Source organism: Lissotriton vulgaris, chromosome 7, assembly GCF_964263255.1.
Source record: "Lissotriton vulgaris chromosome 7, aLisVul1.2, whole genome shotgun sequence".
Lineage (NCBI taxonomy): Eukaryota > Metazoa > Chordata > Amphibia > Caudata > Salamandridae > Lissotriton > Lissotriton vulgaris.
The window spans coordinates 1,316,992,552-1,317,018,910 of record NC_141695.1 but is presented as its reverse complement, the minus strand read 5'-3'; the positions used below and the strand labels follow the sequence as shown (position 1 = coordinate 1,317,018,910).

At 41.6% G+C, this 26,359-nt stretch overlaps 1 protein-coding gene and 1 long non-coding RNA gene across 3 annotated transcripts in view; one reads left to right on the top strand and one right to left on the bottom strand.

Moving 5' to 3' along the window:
* LOC147703583 (uncharacterized) overlaps positions 1-26,359 on the bottom strand; it is a 1,699,045-nt gene that overhangs the window by 415,184 nt on the left and 1,257,502 nt on the right. The window lies entirely within an intron of this gene.
* LOC147703584 (uncharacterized) lies at positions 5,317-6,450 on the top strand. Its single transcript, XR_015297585.1, has 3 exons — positions 5,317-5,389; positions 6,204-6,274; positions 6,369-6,450. It is a non-coding gene; the product is annotated as an uncharacterized LOC147703584 (long non-coding RNA).

The following is a 26,359-nucleotide window of genomic DNA, read 5'->3' as shown; positions in this document are numbered from 1 at the left end:
GGTCCAGGTAGAACAACAATGCTTTTTTTGGGTACAGATGGTGGAGTTGCACCTCTTATTTGGTGGAATGTGGAGAAGCGTAAAAGGTAGGCAGTGTGATGGACAGCCCTTCATAAAATGAGATGACCACTTACGGCAGAAAGGAGGCCCTTGTGTGGAGAAAAATTTGAGAGGAAAGGTAGTTTAGATGACAAGGCATGCAACTCTACCACTCTACGGCCAGATGTTATTCTCACCGGAAGGCTGATTTTAGGGTGAGAAGCCTCAGAGGACAGTTGTGGGGAGGCTCAACAGAAGCACATATCAAAAAAGTGAGAAACACATTTAGGTCCCACTGAGGCATAATGAATGGCAAGGGCTGAAAGAGGTGGACAAGACCTTTCAAAAACCTATGTTCAGTAGGGGATTAAAACAAGGAGGGTTGGTCAGGCAGCTGCAATAGGGCAGACAGAGTAGAAACATATCCCTTAAGGGTGCCCAAAGCAGAGCCCTGCTGGGCCAGGGAAAGACTAAAGAACAAGACTTCATAAAAGGAAAAGAAAGGGGATCAATGGATTTTTCTACACATCATGGCACAAATTTCTTCCAAAGGCAGGCATATGCCGTCATGGTGGAAGGCTGCCTGGCCACTAAAATAACATTATAGACTTCGGGAGGAAGGTTGAAAGCTGCCAAATGCAGCAACTCAATCTCCAAGCAAGGAGGCACTGATTGAACAGGTTAAGTTTGGATGCCACTCCCCTGTTGCAGCGACAGAAGATCCTTGTATCTCTCACTACTGTCAGCTCTGGTTGATGAAGGGAGAGGGGTCTACCACTGATCCAATTGCGGTTCGTTAGCCACCACTGCATTTCTTTTGCAGTTCCCTATGAGATCTGGACCATGTCAGAGAGGTTCCCCTGATGCTGTACCAATTGAAACTTCAAGTCCCACTGCAGAGCCGGCATACGCCATCGGGCTTGTGTCACGGGGAGGACGCAGAAGGCCATGAGTCCCAACAAAGGCCAAAACATCGATATCATAGCTTGAATATCCATAGCTTGCCACTCAGAAGGATAAGCCAGAAACTGCACTGATTCCAGAGCAGTTCAGATGAAAGGTAGCATCTGAGAGGGATTCAGGTGTGACTTTGACTCATTATTAGTGAACCCTACCAAGTGCAGGAGGTTCACGTAGTCTGTAGATGGGAGACAATAACCTAGGGAGCGCCTGCCTTCAACAGGCAGTCATCAAGGTAGGGTAAGACTGGCAATGCTGATCTCAGCAGATGAGCTGCAAGCACTGCCATCACCTTGGTGAGCAGCCAAGGGGCGTTGGTAAGGCCAAAGGGGAGCACAATGAATTGAAAGTACTTGTGGCCTCCTGCAGGTCCAGTGCAACAAGCCAGTCTCCTGAGTCCAGAGCAGGCAAGACCTGAGCTAGCATGAGCATCATGAATTTCTCCTTTATAAGGAAGAAGTTTAGGGCTTGTAGAACTAAGATAGCACAAATTTCCTTGTCATTTTAGGGGACCAGAAAATAGCAGGAATGGTAATCATAGCCAACTTCTGGCACCAGAACCCTCTTTATGGCTCCTTTGGCTAAGAAAGTAATGACTTCCTCAAGGAGCAAGGACAAATGATCCTCCATCAGCCAGTCGTGAGATGGTAGCATGGAGGAAGGGGTAGTCTTGAAGGGGAGCAAGTAGCCCCTTTGGACAATCTGCAAGACCCATCTGTCCGCTGTTATGGACTAAGAGTGGGGCAGGTGATGGCAAATCCTACTGCCAACTGGATGTCCATGGTCGTAAAGGGACAGATTAGGAGGGCTTGGAAGCTTCAGCTGCTGGTTGGATTAATCAAACTGCTGGCTACCTGAACCAAGAAGTCTGTGGCCACCTCGCCCCCCACCATGCAGATGTTGGGGAGCATCGGCAGCTTGTTGGCTGGGAAGAAATTGGTGCAGTTGGAAGCCTCTTCCTTAGCCGTGATTGGAGAGTGAAAGGCAGATTGGGGGAGATGTTGGGCTGCTGAGAGGCTCTAAGACTTGACTTGGCCATAGCCTGTGAGTCCTTAAAGCGCTCCCGCGCCGAATCTGCCTTGTCTCCGAAGAAGATATGTTTGGGGAAACCCAATAAACCCTTGTAGGCTTGGGCAAAGAACGTGATTGTAGTAAAAGGTGTCTACAAGGGATTTTGTTTTTATACACTCAGTCTACATTCTTCAGAATAGTTATTTATAAGGTTTGCTAATGAATCAAACCTAGCTGTATCTCTAGGATAACTCGAATATTTCAATGTTATTCAAAATCATACATTCAATGAGGTAGCGAAAGAGGAGAAAGAGTTAAAAAGCACACAACAAATAAATTATATTCCAAAAAGTTTTTGTATTAAGAACAAATCATGGGGATATATGGAAATTAAGCAGGGTAACAAAGTCATGAAAAGGCTGTACATATGATTTCACAGATCAATTTCATAACAAATCATCAGCTCCGTAAAGAAATGGGGAAAAACCAGTTCATAAATGAAAAAAGGTTTCTTCCAATGCGCAAGGGCTCAGGAGATGATGATGCTGGTCGACGTTTCGGTCTCCCTTGTTGGCATCTATGAGACCATCATCAGGACTAGTATTATTTCAAAATAAGAAGAAAGCCCCCTATGTAGAAACAATTATATACAATTACTAAGTATGTCCACAAATAATAAATACATCAATTCATTATTTACAGACAAAGCAAACCAAGGATTGTGTGCAAAACATTAATAAACCAAAAATTGTGTGCAAAACATTAGTTAAATCAACCCTTAAAACACAAGGCTACAATTAAAATCTACCCACTCAAGGAATTGGTGGACAGAGTTCTCCTCTAAAGTATAACAGTAAATCGCATGAGCTGTTTGTACATTCTTACAGTCTCATCAGTAGCTTCATTTAATTTTCACGATACATCTCTTTGGTATTTCTTGAACTTAGTGTGATGACTAGTTAGAATATTGTTCTAACTTGTAGAAAAGGAATTTGGTGACTCAATTTACTTGAAAAAGGAGTACAGATTGTCACTGGTCTCCCAATGAGATGGAACGGAATAAGTTCTCTTTGATGTAGGAAATCTACAAAGATACATTTTAATTATATTCTAGCCAGGCTTTAAGTTTGATGTAGTACAACAAAGTACCATTATTCCGACATACCTGACAAGGTAATACTACTCACTTCGTATTACTGAGGTGTGTAATCCAAAAAATAGTCGCAGTTAGATCAGCTAGCACCGTGGTATCTGCATTAGAGAAAATATGCAGGCTAGTTGTAAACTCAGTCGGTTGCTTACAGGAGAGATGTTGTCTGACTAGCAAATTAGATTAATAATGAATAAGAACAAGTCATGTCATTTGTTTTTGTCATAATATTATGAATTGCTCTTCTGTGCGATTATTGAAAGACAGAGCACATTTTCATTCAGCCCCAATGTGACACAATTATGACATTCGAGAAAGCCATAGTAGCACACTTAGTCGTCACCCATTGAAGGTTGTGATATAACCGGCAAAGCTAGGACTCAAGCGCATTACCAAACTTGAAAACAAAGGGTTTCAAAGTGACTAACGGAAAAATACACCTCTTGCTAGTGCCTATGTAACCATTTTAGTTTACAATATTATGTGCTCTTTAATGTGGGAGTCTTAGAGGGAGCACATAATCGTTACCGCATTTGCGGAAGAGATTTTAATTATTGCTGGGTTACGTTATAGCGAATTATGTATCATGCAAGCGAGGCAAGGCAAAGTGTCTTAACGGCCTCGTATCACACAAATTGTACAGGTTTAGAGAGATTTCTACGCAGTCGAAGCGCTTTTGGCTAAGCGCCGCTTTTCCTAACTGTACCTACAGACACTAGCACAGAGTCGGGCATAACGGGGGTGTAGATCGTACTTACTAGTCTCACGAGTGGCGGAACTCCGTAGTGGCGGTTAGACCTCTCACGGATTGGTCTTGAGTGGTGCCAATATTTAAACACCCTGACCCGGAAGTGCTTTCTATTGAAGCCTCAATGTTATTTAAATGGCGATATACAAATGCGTCGGCCATCTTAGAATGGTCATTTAAGCCTTCAATAATATATACAGATTTCGGTGTTACTATCTATATAGGCTATAAATTCAAGGTTTTCTTAATTTAGAGGTGCACCATTTGTTAGCCAAATAATATGAACATTTATATAAAAAACCGCGAATGCATATCAAACATTTACAAATCTTGTCAAACAGCATTACTCAATCGAATGTCGTGTGGTTAGTACTCGAGTTTCATACATTTGAATAGCTTTAGGAATATAATGAGAGATATCATCATTACAAGGTTTGCAAACAGTAAATTATAATACAGTTTGTAACAGTTAAATCAGGCTGTTCAAGTAGATAAGAGTTATATTCCGATTTTGATGTTATACATTTAAATACTAACTCTGGCATTGCATTAGTAAATAGTGGACACAAACTTTCGCAAATCTGTAGTCTCACATTATCTTTGACCTTAGCTGGAGAAGTAATATCTACATCCTCTTCTCTTAGTCAAACCACAAGTTGGTGTCTCTTCATTATTAGGCGTATTAATCCTCAACAATATCACGCATATGACAGTTTTAAAAACACAACTTGTCACAGTGTAATAAGACAAGCAGAATTTCATGGTGGATATCTAGATCGTGGCACACACGTGTATTGTCATGGACAGTTTTATACAGTATAAAGACAAATACTTGGAACTAGATGTTTAAACTAACCAAGCTAGGCTCTGCCATTCAGTACTAGAGTTGAGACCATTTCTAATTGAGTCAGCGCAACAAATCCAACGTTGTTCCTTGATGGTTAAGAGACGATCAACATTGGGTTGTCTGATGGTGGGTTTCACAGTCTCTACTACCCACCATTTTAGATAATTTTCAGTGTGTTTTTTAGATAGATAATGTTCCAACAATGGTGCATTATCAACACGACAGCGAATCCTGGACTGATGTTGCAGGATTCGTTTTTTAACAGGTTGAGTGGTTTTTCCAAGATATTTTAAACCTCAAGGTATTAAATGTCCTTGTGGTTTAAAATATCTTGGAAAAACCACTCAACCTTTTAAAAAACGAATCCTGCAACAATGATCTAACATGGTGGGTAGTAGAGACTGTGAAACCCACCATCAGACAACCCAATGTTGATCGTCTCTTAACCATCAAGGAACAACGTTGGAATTGTTGCGCTGACTCAATTAGAAATGGTCTCAACTCTAGTACTGAATGGCAGATCCCCAGCTGAAAACAATTGGAGTGATCGGCATAGGATATAAACAGCACGCCCTACGCGTTTCCTTAGAGAAGGAGAAGAACGTGGCAGAGGCGATAACAGATACTTGAGCAGGTAAGCAGCAGTGGGGGTTTATAAAATATAGCATCGGCAGGGCTATTAGACACCTTTGCTAAATCGACGATATTAGGGAGAGGTTTAAGCACAAGTAAGGACTATGTGGGGCAGATGTCTGATGCAGTGAGAAGCACTTTTGTTAAATGCGCGATATAAAGGAAAGCACAGGAAGGCCTGCCTGAGCTTACGGAGTTTAAACACAAGTAAGGACTGTTTGGGGCGGATCTCCGATGCAGTGAGAAACACTCTGTCAAATGCACAATATGAGGGAAAGCACACAAGCGTTAGCCTAAGCCTGCGGAGTTTAGGTAAAAGTAAGGACCGTTTGGGGCAGATTTCTGATGTAGTAAGAAGCAGGGCGAGATAGCGACAGTAAGGAAGCACTGGAAAAGATGCAAGCAAGTTAATATACACGCCAAGGGAAGAGTGCTTGCCAGTACAGTTAAAATGGGTACTCAACAAATAGAGGCGATTTTTTATTAGAAATAACAAAAGTATGCACCTGGCAAATGTACATCCAAACATGCAGAAAAGGGCCAAATATAAAGCGAGCCTACCGGGCATTAGATACACACTATTTAAGCAATGAATACAGCATGTGTACTTAAAGAACAACAGCGCGAAAAGATTAAATCTGGCATTAAGGAGAGGACCTTAAGACTAAATAGAACATCAGACCAATATAAAGAGAAAGGCAAAAAAAAAAAAAAGGAGTAAAGACACGGGGAACATGACAGAAAAGGATCTAAGTATAGACTATAAGGACCAATGGAAGCTATGTAAATACATACAAACCTTTTCTTGCTTACAGAACATATCCAGTTCCGAGCCGAGATATACTGATATATGCCCGTTCATGAGAACATTTTAATCCCTATAAAGGTAAGTGGAGGAGGCTGAAAATGAACGACTGTAAAGTCTAGGTTGCCTTCCTTAGAGTAAAAACCTGCTAATTGTGATCCCCTTACTTATACAGATATTTATACAAATCAAAAAGAGGAGGGGATCCATGCCCACCTGACCATAGAACAAGGGAAAGACCTTGTGTACTTGAGGAGCTATATCACCCCTGAGGTAAAGAGAGGAAACCACATATGTTTCAAGTGGTCCAAACAAAGTGTTCTATAGAAACCAATGAAATCAAATTGTCATCCCATAGGTATATCAAAACCTAGAACAACAGTGATCGTCTGGAGGAGGCCTCCCTGACGGCTGTTTTTCCTGGGGGATTCCTACAATACCCACAGGGTAAGAGGGGCATTAAAACAGGAAAGAACACTAGATGATAGATGGATGAGTGTTACAACGAATGTTGGAATGAATGAATGCCCTTACTGTTTCCACACTAAAAAGAAAACGGAGGGTCAAGCTACCTATAGTAATAGTGAACCATGCCTTAGATGGTAAGGAGAAAAACAGGAATGTAAGCCGTGTTTACAGCAACATCTGTCTTAGTATAATGATTATGTTTTTTATCCATCTATGCATCCGATGATATATGCCCTAGCGAAATTGCTAACATGATAGATCCAAGGGTGTGAAGAAGGCCCCGAGAAAATACCAAAAAATAGGGGAGTATGGATAAGTTGGAATTGAAAAATACCCCCGTAATAGTGATACTGTTTCTTTCTCTATGTACCCACACAGAGATTTTTAACTATAAGTCTAGAAGCCGGTGACCCCAAAGAGACTGCATGTTCTCATGAAGGTGTTACAACATCAAGTGATATAACACCGAAACGCGTCGACGCATTTTTACTGTATTAGAATCCAAACAAGGTCAAGGAAGTAACAGATATTCATGTATTACTGTTACTGTTTACTGCACCACCAATATTAAAGAAAGACCAGGGGATCTATAATAACAGTGGCGGGAGAATCTTAAGGCCACAGTGTTAGGGGGTTTGTGAAAAGGATCCAATTGTATTTTTGTATGGTATTTGTATTGATTATTTCTCCTTTTTATCGCGTGTCGTATTATTCTTATAAATGTGATATTGTTTTTGATCATGTGTGTAATGATTTGCTATTAACTGTCTATTTAATTTTATTGTATCTGTTCAAAGAGTTTTCTTTGAACTTTTAATTCATTCTAGTGTGAAGAGGAGTCTTCACTTTTTATAATAATAAAAAGTCTGTGAACGTTCATTTTTAGTGTGGAAATCTATTTTTAATTTTCATATATTTTTCCCTTGATGTCTGTAGAAGAAAAGTGTGCATGATTGGGTAGAACCTACATAGCAACACAATACGTACTTGCTCTAGTGTACACCCAGGGATTTCCCTTTGACAAAGATAATGTGAGACTACAGATTTGCGAAAGTTTGTGTCCACTATTTACTAATGCAATGCCAGAGTTAGTATTTAAATGTATAACATCAAAATCGGAATATAACTCTTATCTACTTGAACAGCCTGATTTAACTGTTACAAACTGTATTATAATTTACTGTTTGCATACCTTGTAATGATGATATCTCTCATTATATTCCTAAAGCTATTCAAATGTATGAAACTCGAGTACTAACCACATGACATTCGATTGAGTAATGCTGTTTGACAAGATTTGTAAATGTTCGATATACATTCGCGGTTTTTTATATAAATGTTCATATTATTTGGCTAACAAATGGTGCACCTCTAAATTAAGAAAACCTTGAATTTCTAGCCTATATAGATAGTAACACCGAAATATGTATATATTATCGAAGGCTTAAATGACCATTCTAAGATGGACGACGCATTTGTATATCACCATTTAAATAACATTGAGGCTTCAATAGAAAGCACTTCCGGGTCAGGGTATTTAAATATTGGCACCACTCAAGACCAATCCGTGAGAGGTCTAACCGCCACTATGGAGTTCCGTCACTTGTGAGACTAGTAAGTACGATCTACACCCCCGTTATGCCCGACACTGTGCTAGTGTCTGTAAGTATAGTTAGTAAAAGCGGCGCTTAGCCAAAGCGCTTCGAATGGGTAGAAATCTCTCTAAACCTGTACAATTTGTGTGATACGAGGCCGTTAAGACACTTTGCCTTGCCTCGCTTGCATGATACATAATTCGCTATAACGTAGCCCAGCAATAATTAAAATCTCTTCCGCAAATGCGGTAACGATTATGTGCTCCCTCTAAGACTCCCACATTAAAGAGCACATAATATTGTAAACTAAAATGGTTACATAGGCACTAGCAAGAGGTGTATTTTTCTGTTAGTCACTTTGAAACCCTTTGTTTTCAAGTTTGGTAATGCGCTTGAGTCCTAGCTTTGCCGGTTATATCACAACCTTCAATGAGTGACGACTAAATGTGCTACTATGGCTTACTCGAATGTCGTAATTGTGTCACATTCGGGCTGAATGAAAGTGTGCTCTGTCTTTTAATAATCGCACAGAAGAGCAATTCATAATATTATGACAAAAACAAATGACATGACTTGTTCCTATTCATTATTAATCTAATTTGCTAGTCAGACAACATCTCTCCTGTAAACAAACCGACTGAGTTTACAACTAGCCTGCATATTTTCTCTAATGCAGATACCACGCACGGTGCTAGCTGATCTAACTGCGACTATCTTTTGGATTACACACCTCAGTAATACGAAGTGACTAGTATTACCTTGTCAGGTATGTCGGAATAATGGTACTTTGTTGTACTACATCAAACTTAAAGCCTGGCTAGAATATAATTAAAATGTATCTTTGTACATTTCCTACATCAAAGAGAACTTATTCCGTTCCATCTCATTGGGAGACCAGTGACAATCTGTACTCCTTTTTCAAGTAAGTTGAGTCACCAAATTCCTTTTCAACAAGTTAGAACAATATTCTAACTAGTCATCACACTAAGTTCAAGATATACCAAAGAGATGTATCGTGAAAATTAAATGAAGCTACTGATGAGACTGTAAGAATGTACAAACAGCTCATGAGATTTACTGTTATACTTTAGAGGAGAACTCTGTCCACCAATTCCTTGAGTGGGTAGATTTTAATTGTAGCCTTGTGTTTTAAGGGCTGATTTAACTAATGTTTTGCACACAATTTTTGGTTTATTAATGTTTTGCACACAATCCTTGGTTTGCTTTGTCTGTAAATAATGAATTGTTGTATTTATTCTTTGTGGACATACTTAGAAATTGTATATAATTGTTTCTACATAGGGGGCTTTCTTCTTATTTTGAAATAATACTAGTCCTGATGATGGTCTCATAGATGCCAACAAGGGAGACCGAAACGTCGACCAGCATCATCATCTCCTGAGCACTTGCGCATTGGAAGAAACCTTTTTTCATTTATGAACTGGTTTTTCCCCATTTCTTTACGGAGCTGATGATTTGTTATGAAATTGATCTGTGAAATCATATGTACAGCCTTTTCATGACTTTGTTACCCTGATTAATTTCCATATATCCCCATGATTTGTTCTTAATACAAAAACTTTTTGGAATATAATTTATTTGTTGTGTGCTTTTTAACTCTTTCTCCTCTTTCGCTACCTCATTGAATGTATGATTTTGAATAACATTGAAATATTCGAGTTATCCTAGAGATACAGCTAGGTTTGATTCATTAGCAAACCTTATAAATAACTATTCTGTAGAATATAGACTGAGTGTATAAAAACAAAATCCCTTGTAGACACCTTTTACTACAATCACGTTCTTTGCCCAAGCCTACAAGGGTTTATTGGGTTTCCCCAAACATATCTTCATTGTTACGTGCAGACACTAGTCTGTTGTGGGTCACTTAAATAAGTGGTTTTGCTCTTGAGCTTTAGACATTGTTCATTCTAAACCTTAAATATTGCTCTATACCTTTCTCTCGGACAATAAAAACAATATTCTCTTCATGTCTGAGAATGAAACCTTATCATACACCGATGAATACATTCTGAAGATCCCATCAGGCCCATCCCTGCTGGGAGCACGTGGTCCTATAACAAACTTACCATATGAATCTGATCTTAACCAACTTGAGATATTACGCAAAAAATTGATCCGCACTGAATTGCATGCCAAATTCTTGACAGACTGTCTTAATGCAAATATTATTCCTACTGGTCTCCAAATAAAAAACATCCCTATAATCTTTGTGGAAGACGAGGAATTCAAACTTCACTTTAGTTTTGCCTCAAACAAGTGTTCTCGCACATGGATGGTGCTGAGTATAGAGACGGCATTAAGACATATTAAAACTCTGACTAAGGATAAAGAAGACCTGGAGAATAAAATCAACTCTGACACAAGAATAGTTAATGCGAAAGTGTTACTAGATAAGATAGCATTGACTATAAAAGATTTTGAAGAATTTAACTCTCATAAAAAAAAAACTACACCTTGATATCAAACGCTATAGTAAGGAAAAGACTTACCCCTACTTAGCCAAAGACTTTTATCAGTCCCAAGGACAACAACAGGGCCAACAACAAGGGGCCTACCGTAGACAAGAGAAGAGAATAACTTTCTCTACTACTGACTCTGACACAGATAGTGAAAGAGGTCCGGAACAACAATATAGACAAGGACAGGATAACCAACAACCATCCACATCACGACAACATTTTTTAGGACAGGACCAGAGAGGACAGGGCCAACCCTCGAGACAAAAAACATCACGGAGAGGATGGTCACGGAACAACTATACACCAGGGTTCCGTCGCACCAGAAATCAATATTACGAATGGTAGAGGATAAAAAAACTATCCCTATCTTCAACCTATCTAAACATACACTCACAGACATAGAAATATCAGTCTTATCAGAGGGACTGTCATTTGTCCCTACTAATAAAAACGAACTTTTTTTGACCAAATTGGAACTTTACAAATTTTTCAGATCAATTCGTCAAAAAAAATTCTTTGTAAATAAACCCTTGAACTCCCATACTGATGTTACAGGATTACATCACCAGTCAATCTTTTTTCCTCCAAATGGGACAATCGCCAAAGAAATAGTGACGTTTGAAAGCGCTGTTATAATAGATATTGAGAATCTTTTTGACAAACCAGCACATATAAGACACAATCATTCCAAAGAACAGCATTCTGCCTTAATGAGACTACAATCACTACCAGAAACAATTTTCAAATCTGCAGATAAAGGCGGGGGAATTGTCCTCTGGGATGAGACTGCTTACAATACAGAAATTCAAAAACAATTATCAATAGAAACTAACTACTGTAGACTGTTATTTAACCCCACTCAGCGATTGGAGAAAGAGATCCTTGAACTAAGTAAGATTGGATATAATGGCGGCTGGCTGAGTGAGAAGGAAGCTGCTTTCCTCATTAATAAAACCCCTACTGTGCCAGCAATTTATATATGCCGAAAGTTCACAAGAACTTAACTTCTCCACCTGGTCGTCCTATTGTGGCAGGGTGTAATTCTAGTCTTAAACCCTTAGCCCAATATACAGATTTTTTCATTCGACCATTTGCCATTGAAAACGAACATTATATCAGGGACACTACTGCGGTCATCAATGCAGTTTAAAATGTATCTTTTGACAATGAAACAGAGCTCTTGGTGTCCATGGACATTGAGAGCCTATACACTAACATTCCTCAAAATGATGTTTTAGATATTCCCTACAATCTACTAGAAGGCAGAATTAGACCTCATGCTGTACCTAGTGATTTCATATTGGAATGCATCCATATTCCTTTATGTGAGAATTTTTTCATCTGTAAAAAAACATTCTATAAACAACAAAAAGGAGTTGCCATGGGTGCCATTTTCGCACCAGACATAGCTAATATTTATGTAGCTGACTTTGAGGACAAATTCATCTATAATGTCAATAACCCTTTTGCAACCAGCATACGTTGCTGGTTGCGATATATCGATGATATATTTTTCATTTGGCATGGCACAGCTGGTACCTTGACTCAATTTCATCAATGGGTCAATGATCAAAATTCTAACCTACAATTTACCATCTCATATGATCAAAATAATATGGATTTTTTAGACATATCCATCAAAGCAAACCATGATAAGACATTATATACAACTCTATTTACAAAACCGACGGCTAGAAACACATTACTCAAATTCAACAGTCACCATCCTCAATCACTTAAGGAAGGGCTACCCTTTGGGCAGTTTCTCCGCTTGCGGAGCAACTGTTCAAAACGGTCTGACTACTTCACAGAAGCTAAACTATTAAAAGTCAAATTACATGACCGAGGTTACCCCAACAAATTTCTAAAACGTTCCTTAAAAAGGGCTTGGTATAATGATAGGAATGCCCTCCTACAAATAAAACCAAAACGAAATGACCCAAAATTGGTGTGTGTGACAACATTTGGGACAGCTACGAATCAAATTAAAAAGTTGGTTTTGAAACACTGGTCGTTGCTAGCAAACATACCTGAACTTTGTGAGAAACCAATGTTTGCTTTCAAAAGAGGCTCCAATCTAAAAGACAGGTTGGTTCATGCTTACACAGATAGCGACATAGATTTATTGGACAACATGCGCCAACTTAGTCCGATTGTTGGACACTTTAAATGTACTCAATGTGCAGCATGTAAAACAACCAAAAATTGCAAAAACTTTTCGATCAGAAACAAAACCATCACTTTGAAAAGTTTTTCCAACTGCAACACGTCCAACGTTGTTTACTGTATTGAATGTCCTTGTGGTTTAAAATATCTTGGAAAAACCACTCAACCTGTTAAAAAACGAATCCTGCAACATCAGTCCAGGAATCGCTGTTGTGTTGATAATGCACCATTGGTGGAACATTATCTATCTAAGAAACACACTGAAAATGATCTAACATGGTGGGTAGTAGAGACTGTGAAACCCACCATCAGACAACCCAATGTTGATTGTCTCTTAACCATCAAGGAACAACGTTGGATTTGTTGCGCTGACTCAATTAGAAATGGTCTCAACTCTAGTACTGAATGGCAGAGCCTAGCTTGTTTAGTTTAAACATCTAGGGCCAGATGTAGGTAGGCCAATACCGGTCGGTAAAGGCCGATTTTACCGAATTTCGGCCGTTACCGACCGGTATAGGCATATTGGGATGTAGGGGACAGTAAAGCATCCAAATCGGTAATTATACCGAATCGGTAAAATTACCGAATCGGTATGGATACCGAATCGGAAAATATACAGAATCGGTAAAAATACCGAATCGGATAATTTACCGATTCTGTAAATTTACCGAATCTGAAACATTACCGATTCGGTAAGTTTACCCATTCGGTAAGTGTACCGATTCGGTAATAATACCGAATCGGTACAAATAACGATTCGGTAAATAACAAATGGTAAAAATGAGTATTTGAGATGTAGGGAACCTCTGAAATACCGAATTTGGCTTCAATTCGGTATTTAAGAGTCAGTAATTACCATGTATTGCAATCTGGTGGTAAACAGGTGCAAGGTATAAAAAAGGCCCAAAATGCAACATTTCCTCAACTATGGCGGCATTCTATGTCATTGCGAGGCGGCTACGCCTACAGGCAGAAGGTGAGAGGGTCTGGAGGAGAGAGGAGCAGGTGTACAGACAGAGGATCACTCTATTCCAGCTAACTGACCCAGAGATCCTGCAGAGGTACAGGCTTGATCCCCAAACCATCCTGGACCTAATCAGGGACCTTCACCCACTATTGGAACATCCAACCACAAGGGCCCACGCCATCCCCCCCCATGTCCAGGTGCTCTGCAGCCTGCACCTGCTCGCATCTGGTAGTTACCAGAGTGTGGTTGCTGCGGTTGGTGGGGTGTCCCAGAGCGCTCTGTCACGTTTCTTTCAGAAATTCCTTGATGCAATGTTGCAGGTAATGCATTTATACATCCGCTTTCCAGCAACACATGCAGAACTGCTAAGGACAAAGACTGACTTTTACCAGGTGGTGCATTTCCCCCACATCATAGGCTGTATTGATGGTACACACGTACCAATATGCCCTCCAGCTGCCACAGAGTACATCTATCGTAACTGCATGTCCACCCACACCATCAACGTTCAGGTGATCTGTGATGCCAAATATGTGATCACTGACATAGTGGCCAAATTTCCGGGGAGTACCCACGACTCCTACATATTCCAGAACAGTGGGATCTATGCACGCCTGACTGCGGGGGAGTTAGGTGAAGGATACTTGCTAGGTGAGACACTGTGTGGTAATCAGTAGAATCATGTAACAGGTGGATGTGTTAGAGCATGTGAATAATGTCCTTTTCTCATTCCTAATAGGGGACAGTGCATATGCCCTCCGGTCCTTCATCCTCACACCCTACCTCAACCCAACAACACCAAGTCAGAGGCAATACAACCGGGCACATAAAACAACTAGGAACATTGTGGAGCGCACCTTTGGCATGTGGAAAAGCCGGTTTCGCTGCCTCCATAAAATCGGAGGGGCCCGCCAGTACACACCTATCACCTGCTGCAAAATTATTGCAGCCGGTGCAATGCTGCACAACCTGGCGGTCAAGAAGGGGACAGAAGTGGAACTCTCAGATTTTGAGGACCATGACGATGAGTATGCTGTCCCTGACCCACACACATCTGGTGGAGCAACAGCAACTGATGGCATACACAGACGGGAAGAGGTTGCACGCAACTATTTTTAAGTAAGTAAGCCATAAACACAGGCATGGGATGGCAGAACACAGGTTTAATTCACAAATAACGTTTGTTATAACATCACAAAAGTTTTGAATTAACACTTTTCACGCCAATGCTCAGCGTGATGTACAAGAACACCTTCAACTGTGTAAGTCATTTCCTAGATCGCTTCCCTGTAAGACTAGGGGGTTGTTCAACCTGCTCATTGTCTTGTTGTCCTGCGGCCTCAGCATGGCGCCTGCTCCTCCTGGTTTCTGTCACAGGGATGCTTCCCATGCTGCTCCTGCTTGTGCTCTCCTCACTGATAGGCACTTCCATTGCAGCTGTGTGCGCAGTTTGGGCGTTCAACAGTGCCTCCAGGGCACTGGTCACCCTGCCCATGCCCCTAGTGACCTCATTAGTATTTAGCATCATTGCCTCCTGCATGTTGGCGCTCCTCCTGCATAACTGGGAAGCGGCAGAGGCCATGCGGTAGATGGCACTGCTATGGACATGTGCACGACGCCTTTCCCTGCCCCTTGCAGCAAAGTCTTCATCCAGTTTAGTGCATAGTAGCTGCACCGAGTTGTGTATTCCTCGCATCCCTGAAGCCATCTCCTTGTTAACCATCACCAATTTTTTGTTGGCCTGCACCATTTCCTTGTTGTCCTGTACCATCTGACTGATGCCCTTTCCTATCTCCCCTATGTTGCTATTCAGGGACCTCAGCTGTCGTTGGCATGCCTGGATGGCTCTCCCCTGCATCCGCTGTATACGGACCATGCTCCCCTCCAGACCTAGGAACACACTTTCACCCTCAACTGGAGCATCTCCTGGCCTTTCCTGCACTCTGCGGCGTCTTCCACTACTATCGCCCATCGCTGCACTGGAGTGTGTTGTGCCAGGGCCCGCTGGTACTTGCAGGTTCAGTTGTTCCTCACCCTCAATGTCAGCTGACATGGACTCAAAATCTGGGAGTGGACCCACGACATGCCTCCTGCCTGTCTGTGTTGGAGGTATCAAGTCATGTTGTGATGCAGGCATCTCTGGTGATGAGAGCAGGAGTGGGAACTGTGATCCGCTAGGGGTTGCCTGCAATTCCTGGGCCATTTCTGTGTCCTGGCCAGGTGGATGGCTACTTGATGCAGCTTTCTCAGGTGGTACGTTGGGTCTACTGACTCCTGCATCCTGACTTTCCTCCCCCTCAGGTTGTGTCCCTTCAGCCTCCTGCGTTTGCCTACGTGTTGTTTCACCTGTGGACATATATGAGCATACATTAGATAGGCGCTACTGTCTCACATTCACTACAATAAAAAAGTTACACTTAGCCCATGTTCTGTATGCAGTCATTACATCTACTAGTTGTTTGGTGTGCTGTATGACATGGCCTAACATTTCCTGTCTACATCCCGCATCATGCATTGGCCCAGTGTATTGCTAGCAGTACTGTAATTGGGTTTACTTGCCCACTAAGGGTACAGGTAAGGGGAATGGAATGGGGGGAATACTGTGCATGTCTCTTACCTTTTTTCCTTGCTGCTCTGTCCGAGCTGTCTACGTCTCCCAGTCCGCAGACGCTCTCCGTTTCAAGGGTTGAGGACACCATCTCCTCAAGGTCAGTCAGGGGGGGTGCTGGGTTCTTGCCTCCGCCAGTTTTCCCAGCCTGCCTGTGTATTTCTGCCATTTTTCTTTTAGTTAGGCTCCTCAGGTCATAAAATCGTTTTTTTAGGTCCTCAGTATCCCTGGTGGTGACCCCCACAGCATTCACCTTCTCCATGATGTCCAGCCATATTTTTCGTTTGGCTGATTCTGGCACAGTCAGGGACTGCCTCCCAAACAATTTGTGGTGCACCCTGACCACCACCTCCACTAGCACCTGCAACTCCATGCTGCTGAATTTTAATTTCCTCCTCCTCTCAGGCTGCTCTTTCTCTTGGCTGCTTGCCATTTTACACTTTTAAAAGTGTTCCAAACCCTTTCTGCTGCTTGTGCACTCTGCTCTGCTCCAACTGCCTTTTCCAGGAGGTTCTGATTACTTGCAGCTGCCTGTGTGGCCACTTCCTGCTAGGGAGGGGGAGGGTGCTGGCACATGATTGGCTGCCTACCTGGTTTCACTTTAGTAACGTTACCGAATCGGTAAATACCGAATCGGTAATTACCGAATCTGTAAATACAGAATCGGTATCCCCCATTCATTCCTATGGGCCAAAAGGCCCATAGGAATGAATGGGGGATACCGAATCGGTATTTACAGAATCGGTAATTACCGATTCGGTATTTACAGATTCGGTAATTACCGATTCTGTATTTACCGATTGCCTGCTACCGAACTTTACCGATTCGGTATTTTTTACCGATTTTTAACCTACATCTCATTTTCCGATCTGAAAATACAGATTCTGTAAAATTCGGTATTTTCAGATCGGTAAAATCGCTTTACCTACATCTAGGCCCAAGTTCCAAGTATTTGTCTTTATACTGTATAAAACTGTCCATGACAATACACGTGTGTGCCACGATCTAGATATCCACCATGAAATTCTGCTTGTCTTATTACACTGTGACAAGTTGTGTTTTTAAAACTGTCATATGCGTGATATTGTTGAGGATTAATACGCCTAATAATGAAGAGACACCAACTTGTGGTTTGACTAAGAGAAGAGGATGTAGATATTACTTCTCCAGCTAAGGTCAAAGATAATGTGAGACTACAGATTTGCGAAAGTTTGTGTCCACTATTTACTAATGCAATGCCAGAGTTAGTATTTAAATGTATAACATCAAAATCGGAATATAACTCTTATCTACTTGAACAGCCTGATTTAACTGTTACAAACTGTATTATAATTTACTGTTTGCATACCTTGTAATGATGATATCTCTCATTATATTCCTAAAGCTATTCAAATGTATGAAACTCGAGTACTAACCACACGACATTCGATTGAGTAATGCTGTTTGACAAGATTTGTAAATGTTTGATATGCATTCGCGTTTTTTATATAAATGTTCATATTATGTGGCTAACAAATGGTGCACCTTTAAATTAAGAAAACCTTGAATTTATAGCCTATATAGATAGTAACACCGAAATCTGTATATATTATCGAAGGCTTAAATGACCATTCTAAGATGGCCGACGCATTTGTATATCGCCGTTTAAATAACATTGAGGCTTCAATAGAAAGCACTTCCGGGTCAGGGTATTTAAATATTGGCACCACTCAAGACCAATCCGTGAGAGGTCTAACCGCCACTATGGAGTTTCGCCACTCGTGAGACTAGTAAGTACGATCTACACCCCTGTTATGCCCGACTCTGTGCTAGTGTCTGTAGGTATAGTTAGGAAAAGCGGCGCTTAGCCAAAGCGCTTCGACTGCGTAGAAATCTCTCTAAACCTGTACAATTTGTGTGATACGAGGCTGTTAAGACACTTTGCCTTGCCTCGCTTGCATGATACATAATTCGCTATAACGTAGCCCAGCAATAATTAAAATCTCTTCCGTAAATGCAGTATCGATTATGTGCTCCATCTAAGACTCCCACATTAAAGAGTACATAATATTGTAAACTAAAATGGTTACATAGGCACTAGCAAGAGGTGTATTTTTCCGTTAGTCACTTTGAAACCCTTTGTTTTCAAGTTTGGTAATGCGCTTGAGTCCTAGCTTTGCCGGTTATATCACAACCTTCAATGGGTGACAACTAAATGTGCTACTATGGCTTACTTGAATGTCGTAATTGTGTCACATTCGGGCTGAATGAAAGTGTGCTCTGTCTTTTAATAAATGCACAGAAGAGCAATTCATAATATTATGACAAAAACAAATGAAATGACTTGTTCTTATTCATTATTAATCTAATTTGCTAGTCAGACAACATCTCTCTTGTAAACAAACCGACTGAGTTCACAACTAGCCTGCATATTTTCTCTAATGCAGATACCACGGTGCTAGCTGATCTAACTGCGACTATCTTTTGGATTACACACCTCAGTAATACGAAGTGACTAGTATTACCTTGTCAGGTATGTCGGAATAATGTTACTTTGTTGTACTACATCAAACTTAAAGCCTGGCTAGAATATAATTAAAATGTATCTTTGTACATTTCCTACATCAAAGAGAACTTATTCCGTTCCATCTCATTGGGAGACCAGTGACAATCTGTACTCCTTTTTCAAGTAAGTTGAGTCAACAAATTCCTTTTCAACAAGTTAGAACAATATTCTAACTAGTCATCACACTAAGTTCAAGATATACCAAAGAGATGTATCGTGAAAATTAAATGAAGCTACTGATGAGACTGTAAAAATGTACAAACAGCTCATGCGATTTACTGTTATACTTTAGAGGAGAACTCTGTCCACCAATTCCTTGAGTGGGTAGATTTTAATTGTAGCCTTGTGTTTTAAGGGCTGATTTAACTAATGTTTTGCACACAATTTTTGGTTTATTAATGTTTTGCACACAATCCTTGGTTTGCTTTGTCTGTAAATAATGAATTGATGTATTTATTCTTTGTGGACATACTTAGTAATTGTATATAATTGTTTCTACATAGGGGGCTTTCTTCTTATTTTGAAATAATACTAGTCCTGATGATGGTCTCATAGATGCCAACAAGGGAGACCGAAACGTCGACCAGCATCATCATCTCCTGAGCCCTTGCGCATTGGAAGAAACCTTTTTTCATTTATGAACTGGTTTTTCCCCATTTCTTTACGGAGCTGATGATTTGTTGTGAAATTGATCTGTGAAATCATATGTACAGCCTTTTCATGACTTTGTTACCCTGATTAATTTCCATATATCCCCATGATTTGTTCTTAATACAAAAACTTTTTGGAATATAATTTATTTGTTGTGTGCTTTTTAACTCTTTCTCCTCTTTTGCTACCTCATTGAATTATAGACTGAGTGTATAAAAACAAAATCCCTTGTCTCCGAAGAGACAAGTGCCACTGAAGGGCATGTCCATAAGGAAAGCTAAGACATACCTCAAAAACCTGAGTCAGTCATGTCCAATCCATAGTGAACTGTGAACTTTGCTGTCTCTCCGATCTGCAACAACCTGGGAGAGGATGGTCCGTGCCTCCTCCGGAACCTGTGGCAGCACTTACGCAACCATGGCCAACAGAGTGTGGGAGTAGCGGTCCAAAAGGCATGTGGTGTTCACAGATCGCAATGCTAGGCTGCCAGAGGGAAACACTTTCTTCCCCAAAGAGTCCATCAATTTTGGATTCCTTGTCTAGAGGAGCGGTAGAGACTGGGCCCCTGGGAAGTTGAGGCCTAGACCACCAAGCTCTCTGGGGTAGGGTGTTGGGTCAGGAAGTTTGTGTCCCCAGGCGCAGGGCGATGGAGGTGGGTGATTGTCCTATTCATAGGAGCGCCTGTGTTTGAACCAGGTAACCAACAGCATATCAGTGAGGGCATATTTGAATGGGAGTAGAGGTTCAGATGAGGAGATGTTAGTCTTGACTGCCACTGAGGGCAGGTGAGGGGGTTGTCAAGGACCTTGGCTGCCCCCACAACACCATTGTGTAGGAAGTTTTCTCCTCCATAGCCATGGTAAGGGGAGAAAGCATACCAGTATCTGGAGAAGTTTCCAGTCACTGGTGTCACCCAGTTCCTCACACCAGTCCTTGATAGGGTTCTCTTTCTATGGCGGGTATTATTCAGGGTCCAGCGACCACTCCCATTCCTCCCCAGCTTAAAACCTGTCTTCCTGGATGACATGCCTACCACACCAGGAGGAAAACATCAAAAACTGATTTTTCAAAGTAATTTAAAGATCTATATAAAACTACAGGGGTAGGATCCCTGTCACAGATAGGTAGAGATTTGGAGGATATAACCTTAAGTTGGCTGAATGATCCATGCACCTCTTTCTGGTTACCATTTACTGTGAAGGAGCTTAGGGGAGGTGATTGGTGCGCCCCACACGGGAAAGGAGCTCAGCTTGGATGGCTTACCTGACATATTTTATGAACAATATGCAGATATTCTGGCTCCTAAGCTGCTCACCATTTTTGAAGAGGTATGGGGTAGGGGGATTCTTCCATCTTCTCTGCAGGAGGCAGTAATCGTTACTCTGCTAAAGCAGAACAAACCAGCACATAACTGTGACCCCTAAGGGCACTTGTTGCTATTAAAGTGAGACACAAAAATACTAGCTAAACATGTGACTAATAAGTTTACCTTGCTCCTGTCTAAGCTTCTGAGAGCAGACTAGTCTGTATTTGTCTCAGGCCGCTCTACATTTCACAATTTACCCACCTTGTTTGCCCTTCTGCAGGATATAGACCCTGACTTACAGGTTGCAGCAATTTTCTTGGACGCCTCTAAGGCATTTGATACCCTTGGGCATACCAGAAGACTTCTTGAGCTAGATACAGTTGCTTTATAACTCACCTGTGGATAGAGTGTGTGCATAAAGAATGTCTACTCTGAACCCATGGCAATATCTAGGGGCACAAAGCAGGGATGCCCTCTTTCGCCTCATCTCTTTGCCTAAGCCATTGTAGCACTAGCTGCTAGGGTCGGGCAACAGTTCTCACAGTACACCCTTTGCTATTTGAGTAGACCAATCTTTATTTCACTAAACACAGACAATATTACCCTTTATATCAGGGATCCACAGTCGAGTCTCAATGTAGTCATGCAAGAATATCTCAACTTGCTCTAAGGAGTTACCATTAACTGGGGAATATCTGAGATTCTACCCCTCATGCCACCCCTTAAACCTGAATTTCCTTTATGGTGGTGTGATGATTCTCTTAAATATCTGGGGATATAGGTGCACAGAGACCCAGAGGTGGTGAAATGTATTGATGACGTAAAAAATATACAACATTGTAGGTACAGTACCAAAAAGTTATCGTCCAAAGAAATGGACATGTTGAGTGTACTCGCACAGGATGACAAAATAAACTTACAACAAGCGGACAAGGGTGGGGCCTTGGTGGTGATGAATCAGACCTATTACGAGCAAAAGGTATTGGCACATGTAAATGACATGCTTACTTACATACCTTTGGAGACAGACCCTACAGAAACCTTCAAGTGCACCCTGAATGCCATAATAAACAAACGTGTGGATTTGGGTTGGATCAATGAAAACACAAAAAGTTTTTAACATCAAATTATTCGCAAAGACAGCATATCTAAATGCATAAAGACCCTCAAGAACCTCCTTTTAGCCCCTTCGTGGCAGGATGTGGATCGATACACAAACCAATAGGCAGGTACCTGGATCACTTTCTACAACCATTTGTACAATCGTGTCATTCGTATATTCAGGACACAACTGATTGTTTGGAGAAACTTGCTAACATCGAGCATGTGATGAATGAAGATATTTGGCTATGCATCATTGATGTTGTTGCTTTATACACGTCTATCCCTCATGCTGAAGGAATGAAGGTGGTGGAATGGATGTTGCTGAGAAATGATTATGAGCAGTTACACAATATCTTTCTACTGGAGTTACTGCATTTCAGTCTCTACTACAGCTACTTCAGCTGGAAGGACACCTTTTTCCTACAACAAATGGGAACCTCCATGGGTTTTTAGGGGCACCAATGTATGTGAATATTTTCATGGTCAAATTTGAAGACACAAGCATGTTGGAGAAAGAGGCATGGCAAGAAGATCTGGTGATATACATGAGATTCATTGATGATATCTTGTTACTGTGGAAGGGGGCACACCAAAAGCTGGAACATCAAATACAGATTCTGAATGTGCAGAATCTCTACATACATGTCATATGAGCCATAAACCTTTTAGACATACAATTGGAATTAATGGAAGGACGTTTAAACACAAGTGTTTTCAGGCAGCCAACAGAGAGGAACAATGCACTGTATTTCACGAGCATTCATCCATCATCTCTGAAGAGACACTTGCCATTGTCACAATTCATCAGGATCAAGAGAATTACCTCAGACTCAAGCAAATGTTCAGAATCCATTCTGGGTACGTATCATGCATATCAGATGCGAGGTTACCCCACTGAAATATTGGAAGAAGCTAGGAATAGGGTCCAAGATATGGATTGGAAGGATTTGTTACAGCACAAAACCAAACACTCTCAAAACAGAGAAGTTTGTGTTTTGAAATTTTACATCGAGACTTCTGCCATCAAAGGAAGTATTTTACGTAGATGGGAGATAATAGAACATGAACAAGATTTTCAGACTCTTTTCATGACTAAACCCATGTTTGCGCACTCTCGCTCCAAGAACCTCAAGGAAATCTTACAAAGAAGTACAGTTTCCAGAAGATCAAAAAATGCTACAGACATGGCAAAATGCTCTAATTGCAGCAACGTTGGCAATGTTATAACAGGTAACATATTCACCCACCCTCACACGGATAAGAAAATAACACTTGAGCATTCATCGAACTGTAACACAGAAATGGTCATTTATGCTATAAAATGCCCTTGCGGATCAGTTTATGTGGGTAGAACATCACGTAAGATAAAAACTCGCCTCACAGAACATAAAAGCATGATTAGGACTGGGAACAGGAATTCAAGTCTAGAAGTGCATTGGTTGAACACACAATACCACAATTGCTTTTCACAGTACTTGAAAGGATAATTTCCGCACCACATAGGGACATCCACAAACAAAAAGAAACCATTTGGATAAGACACTTAAACACCATAATGCAACATGGGTTGAATGATAAAATTGAAATGTCATGTTTTTTATAATTCATCGGATATATCAAAAGGAAGGCTACTGTCAAGATGAAGGGTCTATACAGACTAGCATCAGTCACGATACAAGAGGGTTGTAACAATGTCATTTTCAGTAGAATGATGTCACATTGTTCAACATGGATATGCATCCTGGTAAAGTCAAAGCACAGGTGTCTTTGATCAGTCTTGCAGATTAACATAATTTTCAATAAGCATTGTACTTTGTTAATTGTAATATCAGGAACATACGTAGTCCTCATCGTATACAGGTGGAAAAATTGTATGTAACCATGATTGACTTCTGTTTTTAACCAGTTTGGCATTTTTTGAAATATTTGCAGTTTCTCCAGAGTTTGTACTGCTGGTGTTCAAAATCGTTTTCATAATCATAATGTTATACCATGAAGAACGAGCACCAGACATGATGCATGCAAACTTTCATAATCATTGTGGTAGCACTGTTAATTGTATTTTTCTTAGGTTATTTTTTGCATTTTATGTAGCAGTGAACTCTGCTCCGCTGATGGAGTTTGTGGAGTTTCCTGCACTCCACTTCGCGCAGCGGAGCGGAGTTTATTCCGTGCTTGCAATCGCCAACATCAAGTTGGCAAGCGCGAGCAAGGAAAATCTACCTCCCAATGAGATTTTTCCTCGTTCCTGACTGCCAACGTCAAGTTGGCGAGCTCGAGCTTGGAAAATAGACCTCCCAATGAGATTTCTCAACGCGGGAGGGGGTCAGTTTTCTCATTGCGAGTGGTCGTGTATGCTCGCGACCGCTCGCGTCGAGAAACTGTCCGTTCGCGTTGAGAAAGCTGCAGCTCTAATAAAAATCTACTCGAGCGGCAGAAAAGGTAAGCTTGTGCTGTGCATGGTGCTGTTCGCAATTATTGCACAGTGCGGACAAGCATCCAGCACTGTGCAATCACCGCGAACAGCATTTTTCTACCATACTCCGCTGCTTGGAGAGCTCCACGTAGTGTGGCAGAGTTTTTTTGGTGCTTCGCGTTGCTTTGCGTAGTGCAACTCCGTGAACTAAACCCAGGGATAATTTTATGTTAAATTAAGCATTGACATTAGTTAGCAATAGAGAGGTGTATACACACTGAGCGAGGAAACAGTTGAGTTGGAGTCTTGTGGTCTGTTTTCTAGTTTCATTGAATCTTGTCAGCATTGACACGCTATGTTATTTTTTAGTGTGTCACCGGTTACGTGCCCTTTTTAGGTCGAGCTAGAGTTGCGCATGCGTAGCATGCGTGTCTAGCTCAACAACTATTGTTTTCAGTTTCACGGGAATCTGAGACAGCGTTCGACCACGCGCCTCTGCTGTCTCAGATTTGTCCTCGAGAGCGCGCCTTTGCTGCTGGCTGCTTGCTGTGTGCGCGCTGTTTACAAAACAGTGTGGGTCAGAAAGCGGCGTCATGCTAGGCAGACAGACACTCGCGTACACACCCCCCTCCCCCCCACCAACTAGTCATCGGGCTCTTTTAACACACACACACACGCATACATACACATACATACACACGCATACACACACGCGCGCACACACAGACACACGCGCGCACACATCCCCCTCACACCCCACTCACCAGGTTCTTCTTGCGTGTCCCTCGGCAGCCAGCGGGTCATTTTCGTTAACAGGCGGGGGCCGCGGGGCTCTCCACGAGCACGGGAGCCTCGCTAGCTAAGACGGAAATTTTCCGGCAGGCACAGGAGCGCGTGCTTCCTGTATTTGTCCGGCCCCGCCGCCATCCCAACAAAGGTTGCCTGGCTTCCTGTTGAAGCCGGGCTGCGGTGGTGAGTTTGCTTGTTTCTTTCAGCCATGCTTCACATCAGCCACTCACAATATGGCTAAAAAAAATTACAAACACAATGAATCTCGCATAGGCAAGACCTATTGGCTAATGCTTGCTTTTATCAACCCAACCAACATCCAAGCCCTCGAAATATATCTTTAAAATGTTCCGTTATAGAGTCGACGCCAGCTCCTGTTAAAATACTACTCCCACATCTCCCTTCGGAATCTACCAACGCAGTGTGTGTGTGGGGGGGTTGAGGATATTGCACCAAGTCAATCAAATTACTAATTGTACGTTCTTCCAAAATGTTCAGAAATGTCATTGTTTTAGGGCTTGCCTCCTGATCGAGAGCCCCCCCACCCCCGCGTTGAATTGGTTACTCCTACATCCCTCCCTACCCCTTCGCTTCTGGAAATGGATTTGTCTGCACTTGCATGGGCGGACAGGCATGTCCTTTTAAATTCCTGTACGGAGCATGCGCGAAGTTGTTCACATAAGGAATTGTGTTGCTGATAGAAGTGGAGTTTCGTCTGTTCGATCTGTGGTCGGTGATACTGTCCTGTAGCCATGCCTGTGAAAGTACACGTTGTCTACTGGTAAGACGGCGAAGTTCTGGAAATTGCAGCAAGATGAGGGTGTGAAACGCGGCGGCTCATTAGAGAGCGAGGGTATACCGTATTACTTACTCGCAGTGTCACATTTAGGCAACGAACATTTATCTGCCATTCCAAATCGAACGCACAAAATTCTGCACGTGGCAGTTTAGTAGAGAATTTAGGAATATGATTTGCATCTTGGGTTTCCAGAGCTTGTTAGGCTCCTGAGAGAATGCCTAATCTGAGCAAGATAATGTTTTGCCTTGTAGTGTTCTACATTTTAATCG